At 39.4% G+C, this 14,162-nt stretch overlaps 1 pseudogene; it reads left to right on the top strand.

Moving 5' to 3' along the window:
• Nucleotides 1-13,597, top strand: part of LOC125615882 — a 34,345-nt pseudogene extending 20,748 nt beyond the window's left edge.
• Nucleotides 13,598-14,162: the final 565 nt, after the last annotated feature.

Genomic DNA, 14,162 nt, shown 5'->3' with positions numbered 1-14,162 from the left:
ACTTGATAATTGTCTATCTCCAGATGGAAAACCTAGTTAAGTTCAACTGGGGCTTGGGAAGCACGGCAGACCAGCTCTCACTTTTCAGTCCCTGTTCAGCAGCAGCAAGTTGGAGAACCCGTGGACTTCCTAAACATTTGTCCTGGATCACATTTTTTAGTAGATGCTGCTCAGAAGCTGATGCAGAGAACCCATGCTGTTGAGCCTCTTTAATTATTTTTTTTTCCCTGAGAAAAAAGGTAGCACACAGTTGAGTTTCAAAAGAAAAGAGAAGCTGTTTCAAAATGTTGTTGAAGTAACGAGTAACAAATGAATCACCTTGATGTGGGCCTTTAATCGTAGGCGTGTAATCCCAGTGGCTCAGGAGGCTGAGGCAGGAGGATTGCAAGTTCAAAGCCAGCCTCAGCAAAAGTGAGGTGCTAAGCAATTCAGTGAAACCCTGTCTCTAAATAAAAATACAAAATAGGGCTGGGGATGTGGCTTAGCGGTTGAGTGCCCCTGAGTTCAATCCCTAGTACCATCCCCCCATCAAAAAAAGGGCTTGGGATGTGGCTCTGTGGTAAAGCACCCCTGGTTCAATCCCTGGTACTAAAAAAGAAAAAGAGAAAACCCAAGGATATCATCTCATTAGTCCATTTCTGTTGCTAACTACACAACACCACACAGAATGGGTAAGTTATATAAAAAAAAAAAAAAGCTTATTTTGATTCATAGTTCTGATCCAAGTTCAGAGCCTCATGTGGTGAGGGTGTTCTTGCTGGCATTATATAGCAAAAGACTGGGAGGGTGTGTATATGTGGCTCTCTTCTGGTCTCTGTCTCTCTTGAAAAGCTACCAGGAGAGGCTAGGTGGTAGCTCAGTGGTGGAGCCCTTGCCTAGCATGTGTGAGGTCCTGGGTTCAATCCCCAGCACTGAAGAAAAAAAATGGCAAAAATAAGGCCACCAAGATTCAAATATAAGACTCCACACTAATGACTTTAAACCTTATGGGTTCCCTAAAACGCACCTCTAAACAACATAATCACATCAAGTGCTCATCCTGTTAATTTCTATCCAGACACAGCAATCATACATATCAAGTGAATTTTTTCTTAACCAGTAGAGATGCCTCCTTCAGGTATTAGAAAGATTGGGATGTAGAGGCCAAGGGAGAGAAAACCACAAGCTGGAAACCTTCGTGGTTTCCCATCTGTTCATCTGGTTGAACAAAGGAAAATAAGGTCTATGACTTTCTGTGAAGTCAGTTAAAATTAGCACCACAATCCCCCCAAATTATACTTAATGTTAGAAGTTTGTCAAGACTTAGCATTTGGCTTTTATTAGAATTGTAGAGCAGGTAATATTCATTTGTGACTGTTGTATTACTTCTGGAAGATTAAATATGTAAATCATTATTTCTTTAGTTATGTTTTTTAAATACCTCATTTTTCAAGGTTCCATGAGTTAAATGACAATATTTAAAGTTTAAAAGACAACTCTGAGTAAACTAAGAACCACCATTTCAAGGAGGCAAGCACAGGCAAACTCCATTTTTAGATATTTTTCGAGGGGTAGGGATGTAGCTCAGTGGTATAGCACCTGCCTAGCATGCATGAGACATGGTTTAATTCCTAGAACCTCACAATAAATAAATGAATAAGATTTTTTTTCAATTAAAACATTATTTTAGTTTTTATAGTTTAAATATCACAATTCTGTGATTTGTATATTCTCACAAAAGTAACAGTGGTAGTTTAATAAATCTTTTTTCATAATAAGAAAGTTTGGCTATAGTAAAGCTAGAACTAATACTCTAAGCATTGTGTAGCAATGCAGTATATAGAGCACGCGTACCCAGTACAAATGGGCCTCAATTCAGGACCACCACGCAGATCAAAGCACTGCTTTGTCACTCGAAATAACAAACAGAGAGATCTTCCAAAGATTAATACGTTTATTCTGGAATAGCATTGCAATGGTAATGCACACATGCATGTCAAGTAAACTTTGCGTGTATTCAAAGTGGTTGAGGCCAGGGAGGTTTTTAAAGGCAAAAGCAGGAGGATTGCAGATGTTCTTTTAATGCAATAATCTTTGGCCACAGAATCAGTTACAAGGGTGTTCATGAATCAATAACAAGGGTGGTCCGTCTGAGGTTGAACAGGTAGTTGCTGAACAGAGGTCCTTGCAGAAGTATTTATGTGTCAGTTTGGGTGACCTTGGTGCAAGCTTGTAGTTTTTGCGTAATTTTTTTTGCAATATTTCCTGTTATCGGGCAACTTGCAAATGACATCCTTTCTCTACATAACCTTTCTCTGAATCTGTTTTGTCGGGGTTTGGCACCAGCAATTGCATCATGAATCTGACAATTTTTACAATTTATATCATTAGTATTAAGAAAAATTCTCTAGCTGGGTGAGGTGGCACATGCCTGTAATCCTAGTGGGTTGGGAGGCTGGGTCAGGAGGATCACAAGCTGATGCCAGCCTCAGCAACTTAGTGAGGCTCTAAGCAATGTAGTGAGACCCTGTTTCAAAAGAAAAAATAAAAAGGGCTGTGGATGTGACTCAGTGGTTAAGTGCCCCTGGTACCAAATACTACTACTAATAATAGTAATAATAATTCTGTTTTGGAACCATCATATGACACAAAATGTTTTGGCAAATGATGGGCCTCATACACAAGGGTGGCCTCATAAGATTATATTTCCTAGTGACATTGTAGCCATCTAGTTTGTATGAATACACTCTATGATGTTCACACCATGACAATATTGGCTTATGATTAATTTTTCAGAATGTGTGGCTCTTGTTGAGCCAGTCATGACTGTACTGGGCAAGTTTACAATACTGATGGAATAATTCATACACTATGCCAGTGATTCTCAGCCCTAGATGAACACTCAAATTACCTGGGACATTTCAAAAGAAAAAGTAATAGACCTACGTAACAAGGTCTCACGATGCCTGGCAGAAACTCAGATGCACCAGCATTGTTACTACATGAGACAATTATGAAGGTCCTTGCAAAAGAAATGAGAAGGTAATGAAATAAATTCCTGCTCTTCGAGAGGTTTCCATCCTTGGGTATACATGGGAATCCTGTGGTTGGATAGAATTTTCAGAAATACGGGTGCCTGACCTCAGGGATTCTAACTGAATGTCTGTAGGTTATAGCTGGGACACTGACATTTTTTAAAAGTGCCCCAGTCTTTCTCATGTACATCCGAAGTTGAGAACTATTCCCTGAAAGTGTTCTTAGGAGGGGCAGACTTTCCAGGCTTTGTGGATTATTTTTAGGTACAGTACATTCAGGCATTCGAAAAGTCACTGTTGGTTTGCCTGCATTGATCTAAGCTGTATTTTCTGTTTGAAAGTACCTAAAAAGATCATTCGAAATTTTACTGTTGGAAGAGGCTTTTTGCTGCTTAATGCAATCACACAGGAAATGACTTTTGTCTTATAAGACACCACTTCTGATCCTTTTTCCTGTCACAGTACCCACAGAAATTGATGGTATTGTGCAAGATGCTTGAGGTCACTTGATTGGCAGAAGTGGCTAAGCTAATAGTTCCCATGGCTCCAAGAACCAAAGGCATCACTGTCTCAGAAAAATAGTATGGAAGGCTGATTGAGAACCTGTTTTGAACAACTAGGGCTCTTTCAGCCCAGAAATGCATAAAACTGCTATTCTGTATTATCCTTCTCTGAATTACAGAGCAAGAACAGCAGTCCAAAACCTCATTTATTATCAGTAGCTAGGATAATAAAACACAAACTGCATCCCAATAATAACATTTTTTATCTTTATTTTCTTAATTAAATGGACAAGCTGCTTCTTTTAAATCACTATTAGGACACAATCCCCCATCCTTTTCCTTCCAACTTGCACCCTGCAGAAGGGATCTTACAAAAGGATGGCAAGAAGAAGGGCCATTCTGTGATCTCCCAGGCAGTGACCCAAGAATACACCACCAACATTCACAAGCACATGCACGGAGTGGACCTTGAGAAGTGCACCCCTTTGGGCATTCAGCAATACCCAGATATTTGCCACTAAGGAGATGTACAATGGTACTGTGCTCAACAAAGCTGTCTAGACCAAAGGAATGAGAGACGTTCCATACCACATCCATGTGTGGTTGCCCAGAAAAGCAAATCAGGATGAAAATTCACCAAACAAGCTCAATGCTTTGGTTAACAGATGTACCTGTTACCACTTTAAAAAATCTGCAGACAGCTAACCTGGATGAGAATGAACTGGTAACTGTCAAAGGTGTAGAACCAAATGTACACACAAAATCACTAGTCGGTTCCATCTCCCTCACTGGAGCCCATTTCACTGTAGGAAATATAAGGAAACAGAAAAGACAGCAGAGCATTCATTATTGGTTTACATATTATGTCATTAAATGATAAGTCTATTTATGAAGTTTTCCTCCCCGTGGACCAGGGGACAAAGGTGACAGCAAAAAAGAGCATCTAAGACTCCTTATTTTTCAACTTCGTGCCAAAAGGTCTGATTAATAGTTCTTATACAATGAAACAGGAAAGCAGGTTAAGAGTTTAAAAAAATTCTGTATTGCAGTGGTTCTTATAGGGAATATTTTAATTTCTTTCTAGTAGAAATACACATATTAGGCCGATAAACTGAGCATTCATTAAGCATCATTTCATTTAATGTACATTTTGAATTTTATGAACTATTACAGATGGATCGAGTACAAAGTATAGTCATGTCAAGTTTTGGGTCTCATTCTAGTTTAGAAATCCTGTTTGTCCTGGATTAAACAGATAGATGTGTATTTTTCTCTTGCTTCCTCTGTATCTCCTGAAAGAAGGTTGAAATTGAATGGAAAGAGAAACCACAAGATTCGGGCTTACAACCCGTCCTGGTACATTGACTGGTGTTGGACCACTGCCCGAGTCCTGGGTGACAGGATTAAAATTAAATAAAACAAAACAAACAAACAAACAACAACAAAAAACAGCCTTTTTTCTACACTGTAGAAGACCTGTGTTCTCTTCTTTTTCTATTCTTTTCCTATCAAGTCAGGTCTAAAGTTCAAAAACTCTATGTTCATAGAAATGCTATGCAGTTGTTTTTAAAAAAAGAGTGAAGATCTCTTTGGGGTGATCTACAAGATACATAGTTGGGTGATAAAAGCCAAGCAAACATGGGAATACATGGTATGTTATATGTTATGTAAGAAAGAAGGGGAAATAAGAAGTCATATATATGTATGCTCATGTTTGCAAAGATGACCCCCTCAAAATGTGGGAATGATATACCAGAAAACACTGAGGGCGTTACCTATAAGTAGCAGGCGGGTGGGGACAGATGAGGTGGAAGGGATACTGAAGACAGTGACACTATTTCTCCTACGTGGTTCTGACTTTCAGAAGCATATGCCTGTGTTCCACATCATCAAAAAATAGTATTAACATATGAGAATGAGAAAGAAGGGGAAAATACCTGAAACTGAAACTAACTGTATTCCAAAGGAATATTATAATAAGACCAAAAGTGGAAATAAAAAACTTATCAATAAATTATGAATATATATAGTCCTTAGATAGAATGTCCTGTGGTAAATGGATGAAGCTGGAGAATATAATGATAAGTGAAATTAGCCAATCCCCCCAAATCAGATTCTGAATGATTTTTCTGATTTAAGGACGATGAGCCATAATATGCTGTAGGGGGGGTCGGGGGGCAAAGATGGCAGGAGAAACTTCTGGAATATTGGCAAAGAAAAAGAAGCCAAAGATTTTAAAGTCACAGACTATGTCCTATTGGTAAGGTTTAAGGGGATACCATAGCTAAATCTGAGATAATTTGAGCACCAAAATGGTTAAGGATGGAATGAATTAAACCATTGGGAATAAATGGGAATCCAAGAATCTATACTGGTGATAGATGATAAGTAGATGATAGATAGATATGGATGGATATTTGGATGGATGGAAGGGAAAAGCTCCTGTTTATGGAATGCTGAGGGCCAAGTGATAAATTTGAAGGGAATTGGGCAAATCACCACATTACAGCAGCCAAACACTCTGGAGTCCACCAGGAAGACCGATGGATGATAAATCATTTGGGGGTCTGTTATGGTGAGGAGCAGATCCTAGGGTTCCACCACAGATTACTCACTGTATTGTAAGACAGAAAATAATTGTATAATGGATAAATCAGACCCTAGATTCACTGGACGATCAAAATTAGCATCACCAGTGAGTGACAGCACATGCCACCAAATGTGGACCTGAAAAGGACATATCTGCACAGTGTCAATACGACTTGACTCTAATCATGGGAGGCATCAAACAAACCCCACAAAAAGAATATCCTAAAAAATACCAAAAATGATAGTCTTTAAAAGTATCCATCTTATAAAAACTCAAAGGCTGCGAAACTATTCCCGACTAGGTTTGTTAAATTATAGCGAATGACTGAAATTATTGTGATGACTAAAATCCACAATACATTTTTGTGATGCAATGTTTCAAACATACAGAAAATTACACAGCATAAGCTGGGCACAATGGTGCATGCTTTTAATCCCAGCAGCTCAGGAGGCTGAGGCAGGAGGATTCCAAGTTCAAATCCAGCCTCAGCAACTTAGTGAGACCCTCAGTAACTTAGTGAGACCCTGTCTCAAAATTTAAAAAATAAAATAAAATAAAAAGGGCTGGGGATGTAGCTTATTGGTAAAGCGTTTCTGGGTGGATTTAATCCTCAGTACCAAAAAATAAAAAAAAGAAAGAAAGAAAGAAAAGAAAATTACACAGAATAATATAATGGCATCCTAGTATCCATAACCCAGTCTTTTCAAAACCTAATATTTTGCTTCAGGTAACAATATTTTAGGGTATAAAATATAATGAAGGCTATCAAAATTCCTTAGAAAACCATTCTGCCTTCTCTTCCTCGCTTTCTAGAAAAAAATGCTTTTTAAAATTTTGTGGTTTTTGTGGGTTACACTAAGTCTTTGCAAATTGTGTTTGTGTGTGTGTGTGTGTGTGTGTTTTCCATAGCTCACTTTGGTTTTGAAACATATCTTTTTTGATACCTACAGCACTGGCTTACTCTTTTAATTATTTGTATTCAATTAAGTTAATTATTTGTATTTAATTATTTGTATTTAATTGAATGAACATTCTCCATTGATAGGCATTTGGGTTGTTTTAATTTTTTTCACTATTATAAGCAATAGTATAGAGAACATTCTGTTATCTATTTTCTTGCACACACTTAGCAAAAAATTTCCAATATTGCCCAAAACATGAAATGGGCCAAAAGGTATGTAAAGATACAGCTTCACAAGAGGTTGAAAGATTTTCCAGAGCAGTTGTATGAGTTTACACCTCAATGAATGAGTTTCCAAAGATATTGGAAACAAGGTTTTCTACCAATCTGATGAATACAAAACCGTTGCTCACTATGGTTTTAATTTGCATTTCTCAGGCTGTTCATGAGATTATTTTTTTTCTTTTTAGATTTTTAAAAAATCTTAATTAGGTATATCTGACAACAGAATGCATTACAATTTATATTACACATATAGAGCACAATTTTTCATATCTTTCGTTATACACAAAGTAGAGTCACACCCTTTGTGTCTTTATACAAGTACTTAGGGTAATGATGACCATTGCATTCCACCGTCTTTCCTACCCCTGTTCCCCCTCTCTTCCACTCCCTCCCCTTTTCCCCTTTGCTCTAGTTAGAGTTCGTTTAAGCCTCCCATCCCTGCCCCCCGACCCCCCCTACAGCATATTATGGCTCATCGTCCTTAAATCAGAAAAATCATTCAGAATCTGATTTGGGGGGATTGGCTAATTTCACTTATCATTATATTCTCCAGCTTCATCCATTTACCTGCAAATGCCATGATTTTATTCTTTTTTAATGCTGAGTAATATTCCATTGTGTATATATACCACATTTTCTTTATCCATTCATCTACTGAAGGGCATCTAAGTTGGTTCCACAGTTTAGCTATTGTGAATTGTGATGCTATAAACATTGATGTGGTTGTCTCCCCAACAGTATGCTGTTTTTAAGTCCTTTGGGTAATAGACCGAGAATGAGATAGCCGGGTCAAATGGTGGTTCCATTCCTAGTTTTCCAGGGAATCTCCATACTGCTTTCCAGATTGGCTGCACCAATTTTCAGTCCCACCAGCAATGTATGAGTGTGCCTTTTCCCCCCATCCTCGCCAGCATGGTATTGGCACCAAAATAGACTTGTAGACCAATGGTATAGAATAGAGGACACAGAGACTAATCCACATAATCACAGTTATTTTATATTTGAAGAAGGCACCAAAAGCATGCATCGGAGAAAAGACAGCCTTTTCAACAAATGGTACTGGGAAAATTGGAAATCCATATGCCATAAAATGAAATTAAGCCTCTATCTCTCACCATGCACAAAACTCAACTCAAAGTGAATCAAGGACCTAGGAATTAAACCATAGACACTGCGTCTATTAGAAGAAAAAGTAGGCCCTAATCTTCAACATGTGGGATATTGGCCCCAACTTCCTTAATGAGACTCGTATAGCACAAGAGTTAATATCAAGAATCAATAAATGGGGTGGATTCAAACTAAAAAACTTCTTCTCAGCAAAAGAAACAATCAGTGAGGTGAATGGAGAGCCTACAGAATGGGAGCAAATCTTTACCCTAAGCACATCAGAGAGAGTCTAATCTCTAGAATATATAAAAAACTCAAAAATCTTAACACCAAGAAAACAAATAGCCCAATCAATAAATGGGCCAAGGAATTGAGCACACACTTCTCATGAGACTGTTTTTATAAGTAGTTATGTAATATTTCAATTTTTTTTCTGCAAGTTTTCTATTTATATCCTTTGTCCCATTACTTCTAGGTGAGATGTCATCCTATTTTCGTTGGTGTTAAAGTTTGGATGTGGATTATCCCCCAAGGCTCGTGTATTAAGGGCTTGGTCCCCAGTACAACAATGTTCAGAGGTGGGACTTTGGAAAGTGGTTTGATCATGAGGACTCTAACCTCATCAGTGGATTAACATCTGAGTGGATTATTGGGAGGTGATGGAAACTGCAGGACGTGGAACCTAGTTGAAGGGAGTAGGTCTTTGGAGGCATGTCCTTGGGAACTGTATTGTGTCCCCGGCACCCTCCTCTCTCTTCTTTCCAATTACCAGGAGGTGAGCAGCCAAACTTCAGGACTTGCTCCCTACCATGATTCTCTGCCTCATCAAAAGCCAACAATCAGTGGATTCAAGCAACCATAGACTGAAATCTCTGAATCTGTGAGCCAAAAGAAGTTTTTTCTCCCTTAAGTTGTTTTCCTCAGTCATTTTGTCATAGCAATGGAAAGCTGACTAACACAATTGGTTTGTAGGATTTCTTTATGTACTTTGATTATATGCATTTTGGATATCTTTTCTCACTCTTTAACCTGTATTTTCATGTTCTCTCTGTTATCTTGGTTCAGCAGGATTTTTATATTAATGATATCAGGTGTATAGTTTTTTTATGATCGGGTGTGTCCTTTCTGTATATTTCCTCATCTGAGGGTCTTAAAACATATTTTCCTAAATTTTTCTAATATATTAAGCTTTTTCATTTTCACATTTATGTCTAATCTATCAAGAATTATTTGAGGATGATGTGACATAATAATCTAATTTTATTTTTTGCCATAATGAATTTCTAGTTGACATAGCCTCATGAATTTGGGTTACACAGTCTACTTCAAAGGCATTGTCTCTTTCTAGAAAGAAAGAGTTCTGGAAATCCTAAATTTTTCTCATGAGGAAAATCTGTTGGTATCTGGTATCATTTTTCATTGAAAACATATTTGATCACTTCTAAAACACTCAATTTCTGATTTTATTATTTTAAGAAAAAACCCAGTTTGTGAATAGCAAGACTAAATAGTTTTGATTGGTCAATGATATTAACCCAAATAGTGGAGGCTGGAATCTTCCACTTGGATGTGTTAAATAACTGTGATCATCCAAGGAGAAAGAACTATGATCTACAAAGATATCCACAGATGTCCAGAGTCTTTGATTTTATCTATATAGTGTATACAATAGTTGCACCAAATGACAAGAGTTTTTGTCTAGTGCTAAGCATTCATTCACTGATCATTGACTCTTGAGGGCCCTGAGGCTTTGCAAACCCATCTTGTTATTTTCTGTGAGACAATTTGTTCTTGTTCAATTGGTAGGTATACTCTCTGAGTTATTTATCTATTACCTCCTGTTATACAGCTGCAGATGTTTTCCTTTCGATGAGATTACAGTCAGAAATTTTTCTTTCAAATTTTGTAATGTTTCGGTTAAAATTCTTCACCCTATTTCCATCAGCTTTCCAGCTTGTGCTCTTGTCAAATTTCAGACCAAAGTGTTATGCCACTTGGTATTACTTAGGAATCACTGCTTGAAATTACTGCCAATTTTGTCTCTCTGCAAAACTTACAACTCAGCAAACTTGATGCACTCTCCCACTCTTGGTTGATTGATAGGGAAGGAGTTGGGACCTTCCATGCATTAGCCTGGGAATATCGGTGGGTCATAAACAGGCCCTGGGTGCTGTGTTTCTGAGCCTGAAACAGAGAGGGCTTAAATTCCCAGTTGCTTCCTCTCAAACATCCTTCCCTGAAGGATCCTTTCCCCTCCAAGCTTTTTTAGGACAAGCCAAGTGTGCTTGGCCACACTGTGATATCACTCTTCATTTTATAGGAGGAGAAAAGTTGAGTTCCCCTAAGACTGGTCAAGGGTAATCTAGCCCATTGCACTTGTAGTGGTCAGTATTTCTGCCTAGTTTCTAGTTTACTGTTGATTCAGTTTGTTGTAATGACCAATATACATTGTGAGCACAGGTGTGTGTTACTGCGCGCATGTGTGTGCGTGTGTGTGTGTGTGTGTGTGTGTGTGTAAACTGGAGTATTAGATTCAGACTGTCCAAAGGCCTACTTGTGGATGCCAAATAAACATGAGCAAGCCTGGTGATCCAACACAAGGCTTCCAGGTAAAGGAACGGGGACAGGAGCACAGAGAGAAGAGCTCTCATGGGTCTTCAGAGGCAAGCTGTGGTGACAGTCGTCACCCAAGATAATAGATTTTGTGGTAACCCCGTGGAGAGATCACCCAGTAGAGATGTTCCCAAGGGTTAAAAGACAGAGCAGAATCTCTGTTTCTCTGAGTTCCTCATCCACTGATTGAACTGACCATGGATTGGCAATGTTTGGAAAAAATATATCTCTATGGAACACGCAAAGACTTTTTTGCCCCTAGGCCTTGTTTTCTAAATAGTGCAGTATAACAACTATTTACATAGCATCCACATTGTATTAGGCATTGTAAGTAATTTAGAGGTTTAAAGCGTACAGAAGAGTGTATTTTTTGCCATAATGAATGTCTAGTTGACAAGACAATTCAGACATTTAGCCTCTGAATTTGGGTTACACAGTCTACTTCAAAGGCATTGTCTCTTTCTAGAACGAAAGAGTTCTGGAAATCCTAAATTTTTCTCTTGAGGAAAATCTGTAGATTATACACCAATACTGTGCCACTTTATATAAGAGACTTGAACATCTGCAGATTTGGGGATCCACAAAACCAATCCCCTGTAGATATAAGAGAAAGGTGAATAGTCCCAACCCTCTAATGTGCCAGTGACCTTTGTGTGGTCTTCTTGTCAGAGAAGAGCCATTATTTTTGTTTGTTTCCTTTATAACATCTGGTCTTAAACCCCTTGTGATCATGAAGCCTAAACATTTGATTGCTATTTTGGATGTATGGATTTTTTTCCTTGCCGTTCTATCCTTACTCTTGCACATATGAAAGAAGGGACAAAGTGTTAATCCTTGTTTTTATTTTTTGCTTGTTTGTAAAGCTGGGGATGGAACCCAAGGCTTTGTGTATGCTAAGCACACAAACTCCATAGCTGAACTACCTTCCCGGCTTGCTTTTGTTTTTATGATGCATTCATTCCCCAAAGATCCCAAGAGAGAAAAAAGTCACACAGGGTCAGGAGACAACCTGGGAGAAAAATCAAACCCTGACAGCCCTAGGAGACGGTGGTGAGGTGCTGGGAACGGGAACTCACACAGTGCAAAGGGGGCCAGGCCCTTTGGAAAAGGGCCTGAGAGTTTCTTCTAGAGTTAAGCACACTTACCATACGACCCAGCAGTCCCACTCCTGGGCTTTGACCTCCATCAGTCAGCTTTGTATCACTGTAACTCAAATACTTGACAAGAGCAACTTGAAGGAGGAAAAGTTTGTTTTGGATCATGATTTTGGAGGTTCAGTCCTCGGTCGACCAACTCCATTGCTCTGGGCCTGAGATGAGGTAGAATATCCTGACAGATGGGCATGGTGGAGGACAGCAGCTCACCTCATGATAGACAGGTAGCAGTGATGGGGGGAGCCATAGAGAAAAGAAGCCCTTCCAGGAAACACCCCACTCATCTCCCCCTTTCAGCCATGCCCCACCTGCCTACAGTTACTCCCATTCAAATTATTCACCCATCAACTGGATTAAGGAACTGGTTAGGTTAAAGCTCTCATAAGTTGATCATTCCATCTCTGAAAATTCCTGCATTAACACAGGAGCTTTAGGAGGACACCTCGTTTCCAAACCACGACAGTCCCCTAGAGAAATGAAAAGTTGTTTTCACACAGAACCTTGCATAGGCTTTACTTGTACAAACCCTAAACTGCAAACAGCCCAAATGTCCTCCAGTGAGTGAATGGATAAAATGACTGTGATCTGGCTCTGCTATGAAATTCTACTCTGCAATAGAAAGAACCAAGCTATTGAAACCCACAACCACTCAGATCTTCTCAAAGCCATTATGTTGGGTGAAAGAAGCCTGGCTCAAAATATCATGTGATTCCACCTCTAAGACACACCTGGAAAGTCAAAACTAGGGTGATAGAGGGGTTCTGAGCAGATTCGTGTTCTATTCACTCTGTCCATCCATTATGTTTCTTAGGACTTAATTCTTTTCTCATTTGCTTTAGATCTGAACCAATATAAGTTCTTCAATTTTGTGACTTGAGTGACAGGGTGTTATAGTTTGGACCTAGAGTAGCCCTCAAAGGCTCATGGGTTGAAGGTTTGGTCCCCACTGCAGCAAAATTCAGAGGTGGGATTTGGGGAAGCTATTGGATCCCAAAGTCTCTGAGCTCCTCCCTGGTTGAATCCATTGACAGATTTAGGAGGAGGGACCTGTTTCAAGGGAGTGGATCCCTGGGGTCATGTCCTTGGGGACTTTGTCTTGTCCCTGGCCCCTTCCATTCTGATTCCTGGCCACTATGAGGTGAGCGTTTGCTCTGCCACGCCTCCCCATCATGATGTGGTGCCTTACCACAAGCCCAGAAATAATGGGGCCAGCTTACCTTGGAATGAAACATTTGAAACTATGAGCCTAAATAAATCTTTCCTCCTTTAAGTTGATTTTCTCAGGTATTTCGTCACAGTGACAAAAAAGTCGACTAACACATCCAGAGTAGTATTCTCACACTTTGAGAAGTTTTACTGGTCAACCTTAATATATTCTTCTTTATATTCTCCAGGCAGAGATGCAAGGAGACAAAGATTCCCCAGGGTGAGCTCCCTGAAGTCGAGCAGTTGCTGACTTAGCCTGATCTCTGCTGGTACACTCCTGCTTATTCTTTGGGTTTTTTATTTGCTTTCTTTCCCCTATGGATTGGGTTAGACCTCCACTGAATTTTGACCTAGATTTGTTTTCTGATCTCCTGCTCCACGCCTTTCCTGCTCAGTTTTTCACAGTCCTCTTGTAGGTGGGAGGTTTTCCTCTTAAATATGACTTTAATTTTAGAGAGTGTTTCTGCAGTGTGGCCTCATTTTCCTGTTAATATGAGATTCTCTCCATGGGCATCACCAACTTGATAGCACCAACCAACCAGTCCCAGAGGTCACAGACAGCCAAAGTAAATCATTCCAAGCACTCAGTTTATTAAGCAAATTGAAAACACACAGGGAGACACCGTGGCAAAGAAATCGGGTTAGTTAGCTGATGGATGGGGTACTAGCAGTCATTCCTGTGGTATGTCTGTCTTCTTTTTTTGTCACACCAGCTGTCCCTGTGGGTGACATCATTTGGACTGAGAGTCAAGATCTGAGCTGGGGGTCCAAGCACAGCAGATGCCTGGG

Source organism: Marmota marmota, unplaced genomic scaffold, assembly GCF_001458135.2.
Source record: "Marmota marmota marmota unplaced genomic scaffold, marMar, whole genome shotgun sequence".
Taxonomy (NCBI): domain Eukaryota; kingdom Metazoa; phylum Chordata; class Mammalia; order Rodentia; family Sciuridae; genus Marmota; species Marmota marmota.
Note: the sequence above shows the minus strand (reverse complement) of the source record. Positions and strands in the feature narration are given on the sequence as shown.